Raw genomic sequence first — 4,810 nt, 5'->3', positions numbered from 1 at the left:
ACTTTATTTCAATTAAATCCTATTATCCCTCCATCCACTTGCAAAATCTTAAACCTCTTTCTAATCCCTTCTAGAATCCTCTAATCGCTTCTAATTAACCAAACCCCTCCTCTAAACTTTGTCACATCCCTAAGCAAAAGGGAAGTCACTTCTCAAACCTCAAAGTCTTTAATAACCATTAAAGGCTTTCAACCTTCAACCACTAAATGTCTCAAAGTCTTTGATAACCTTTGAAAGCTTTCAACCTTCAACCACTTAATCCACAAAGTCTCCAATAACCATTAATGGTTAACCCAAACCCTCCTACATGGTTAAAACATTTGTTTTGACTCAACCTCTACCCAACCCAAGGGTCTCATCAGGCCTTTAATGCTTTGACCATGATTATCTCTTAATCATTTGCACAAAGGTTTATCCTTGGATTAACTCCCAATCCAGTGGGTAATCCTAACTTAGCTTGACCTTTAGCCTCTAGATAACCATGAGGTCTTCTCAGGCATTCAATGTCTCCAACCCCTTTTTTTAACCCAATCTTATGTTGACATTTGTCACCATTTCATTGGTGCAAATCATGCACATGGATCCCCAACTTTCAAACTCAACCCTTGATTGAATCTTTCAATCCTGACCATCCATTGCCCTATTCTTGCTATAAATAGAGCTCTCACTCCTCCATTTTTATATAGAATCCTCTAAATTTGAAGCATTACACTTATGCTCAAATTCTTTCAAGCTTTCTTATCATTTTTATGCTCATCATTTAGCCTCTTTTAGAATAGAAAATAGTCTAAATATACATGTTTAGAGTAATTTCTTTATCATTTTAGCTCAATCATAGACTAAATATAGTATGCTAGGATAGTATTCATACTAACCTTGTCTTCTTACCATCTAGTTTATTGCATTTCTAAGATCATACATAGCTTAGCATCCATTTTGTACTAAAATCTATCAAAGCATCTCTCGTTCTCATATTTGCCATCCCTAAACCATTTTGCTCGGTAATCTGAGAGCAAAACATTGGTTTGAGGGATATTGTGAGATAGAGAACCATGGAACCCTCCTTGGGAAGCTGACTAATACTACGTTACTCCATATTTTGCACCAAGAAGTCTTGTGTGTGTGTGTGGACTAGTAATTTAATCATATTTTCACATTTTGAATTCTACTAGCCCACTTTTCCCGCATACATTTCTGGCGCCCACCGTGGGGCCCGACCTCAAATATCATATCGGTTTTTGAAACTAACCTCTTTTGCAGGCACGCGGAAAAAATGAATTAGCGCGTTCAAATCACTGTTTAGCGCATCAAGGAAACAGTATAGCACATCCCGCTCACTGTTTAGCATGTGGGGCTCATACTACAGCGTGTAAAGACCGTTCTTTAGCGTGTGACCCCCCCTAACATTTTCCTGTAGGTCTCGACGCAGGCATAACACAGAGTAGCGCATGCAATAAACAGCATAGCACATCCATCCCACAGTTCAGTGCTTGTACACCATCATCCAGCGCATTCGATTAAAACGTTAGCACATCAAATTTAAAATTTTCCTGCAGGTCTCAGCAAAACAACAGAACAACGCTTCTAACTTGCAGAGTAGCACATTTATTGAACAGTGTAGCGTAGGGGAAAATTATTTTAGTGCATCCAGTCTCTCTTGTAGCGCGTAAAAGCCTTTCTATAGCGCATAACAGACAACGAAAAATTTTAAAATTGTAACCGAACTGAAATTTTAGACTTGTGGAAGTCCCCCAAAATCATCTTAACATTTTCTGGTTTGCTTGCAGGACTCTAACAAATTTCTTACAGGTGGAGTGGGCCGTTTTATTTTCATCGATTTCTTTTGTTGACCACAAAATCAAAAATTTGCTTTGTTGACCATTTTCCTTTCATAGATCAGCAAATCATTGCTTTGACAGGATAAAAATGAACACCATGTTTTTGTGGAGCAACATCTCCGCATAGATTTTAACAAATCACTGATTTGAAAGGATAAAATAAACCCAATTGATTGCTTTGTCTCGAAAGTGGAAGGAATATGCTCTCCCCCTTAACTGGGTGATCAAAAATCCAGCCCACTCTTACAGCTTTCAGTAATTCAAGCATTTACATCCTTTAGTAGGCCTGCCTTCCCGAGGAGTTGCAATCAACTCTTAAAGCTGTTTATGGTCGGTGTGAAGGGAACGACCTAAGTGGGGAATGACTTTGACGCCAAGAATTTCAACCCACTATAATTAAATGTGGAAAGTGACGAAAGTCCTTTTCAACAGTTGCGCGCAGTGATTAGCCTTCCCCTAGTATCCTCGAGATACGTAAAGTCTTTGTTCTAAAGGTTGGGAAGCCTCCTGAGGGAGTTTATCACTGACGGTCGAATGGGAAGCCTAATTACGAACCATAGAATTAGAAACTTTGAGCCGAGTCAATAACCAGACATTTGTAACATCATAGTGCAAGGGTGGGGAAGAATCCACCCCCAAGATTACTCACCATATATCTCCCAAGATAACTACTTAACTGTGAAGCAATTCACTTTAGGTTAATTTCTAGCAAAAGGCAAAAAAATGGGCACCCTCTAGGGGTTGACATGGTTGTTTGAGCTGACGGAGTATCGAGACTAGTGGGCTATGATGTTATTTATGACCCTTGATTAAAGAGTCTTTATGAAGTGTATTACTTGTATCCAAACCTGTTAAAACATTGGGGATTTGAACACATCCTCGCAGAACATACACTTTTTGTCAGATTAGGCAAAATGGTTGTACTTTTTGTGCCGTGCTTGCATTTATTACTTCAAAAAATCATCCATCACACTTAAAAAATTTCACAACAAAATTTCAAAATTTCACACAAAATTTCAATCAGGGCAGTTTAGCACATAAGAGCAACATCTTAGCGCGTGGAATACCTCTGTTAGCGCATCCAAATCTCACATTAGCACGTGGCGTTAAAACAGTAGCATTTCAAACCCAAGGCAAAACAGTGTAACATCCTTTGGCGCATCTGCAACACAGTCTAGCGCGTGGAAGCAACTTCTCAGCGCGTAGGAACCAAGAATTAGCGCATAAAGTCTAAAAGTTAGCGCGTGATAGGCCCAGTATAGCGCGTAGCCTTTTCTAACAAATTCGACAATAATTTTCAACAGTCCGAACTTTAGCACGTGGCAGCAACAGCTTAGTGCGTAGGAATCAAACATTAGCGCATCCAGTCGAACCGTTAGCGCTTAGAAAGCTCAGGATAGCGCATAAACCTTTTCAACTATTAGACTGTCATTTTCAGAAAGTCCAAACTTTAGCGCGTGTCTAGGGGTAGCTTAGTGCGTGTGCTTATTCTTTTAACGCATCTAGTAAATTCAGCAGCGCATGTAGATTCTGTTCTAGCGCGTGATCAAACACAAAAAAACAGAGAACAAAACTTGAAAATTTTTGAAATTTCAAAATCTTTTTTTTAAAAGCTTTTTGCATCAAAAAACATTTTTCGTCAAAATAAGAGTGACAAAACAAACCAACAAACCTATTTCTTGAGCAAAATTTGTGTCAAACAAAGTTGTCCGAATCCTAAACGAATCGTGCAATAGAGGATGTCTCTCCTATCATAATCCGAAAAAATTTCATCATCAGTATCAACAAAATCCTTTACCATCTTACGGATTTTTATCTCAAAAACACTTGTTTAGAATTTTCAAATTGTCAAATCCAATTTCCAGATCGGGAAGCTTTTATCCATATCATTTGACACACTTTGTCGTGAAGGGGCATCTAAACCTTCACTCTGATAAAGTAAGATTTGAAATTTTTCAAACAAGAATCAACTAAATCCAAACAAATCAAAAGGAAACCATTGATCACTCATGCATGACTAATCCCCTTATTCTGAGAAGAAAGAACCTCTATCGTAACATCACATTGAAGATGCAACAACCTAGCTTTTCCAAATTCATCAAGAGAAATAAGTTTTTATACATCAATCGTCAACTCTTCAAATCTCATCGGGTATTTCTTCATCACGTCAAACGTTATATCCAAAACAAATCTAGCGAATTTGACAAAGAACCCCTGAAGACAAGAGCATATTGTCAAAAGTCTGCTTTTAATCAAAAGATAAACCGTGAAGGAAAGATCAATCCAGCATTCTTGCCCGACGAGTGCATCACGTATAACACATCTCGACCAGAACCACCAACACCCGAGCAACACATCAACGAGGCTTTTGTCCCTTTTATCACTGAAAGTTTTTACTAAAATGTCTGTTACTCGCTCTCAAAAGAACCAACAAAGCGAGACACACGCCGAATCAAGTATGAATCACAGATTGTCAAATCCTTTTGAAATTCCGCACTCAGAAGAGCATGAAATTACAGACGCAATTCTTCAGGAATGTCAAGAAAATCCTTCATTCCAAAAACTCATCGAAAGGCTTATGGAAAATGACAAAGAGAAGTATCTGCTCATGCTTACAAGTAAAGGCGTTAAACTTCCTAAAGATTTCGACGCAAACGTTTTTCAAACTGGGTCTCAACAATATACATATCACGAACAACAAAGAGAAGAAGAAGCTCGCATTTCAGAACAACGCATACCAGAAATGCATATACCTAAGCTCAAAACTCCAGAACAACACATACCGTTTACTACACCTTTTCAGCTAAGAACAAATACAAGGGAAGAATTCATCCCTCGACAAGATAATGCGCCCTTGATCGCTCTTACTCAACAAATGCAAATGTTTCAAAAACAAATACAAGATATGCAACAAGGGACAACAGTAAGGTATTCTTTAAACGAAATTTGTCCTTATCCATTTGACAGAAGAT

The sequence above is a fragment of the Cryptomeria japonica genome, chromosome 3 (genome assembly GCF_030272615.1).
Source record: "Cryptomeria japonica chromosome 3, Sugi_1.0, whole genome shotgun sequence".
NCBI lineage: Eukaryota > Viridiplantae > Streptophyta > Pinopsida > Cupressales > Cupressaceae > Cryptomeria > Cryptomeria japonica.
This window is presented reverse-complemented; position numbering follows the sequence as displayed.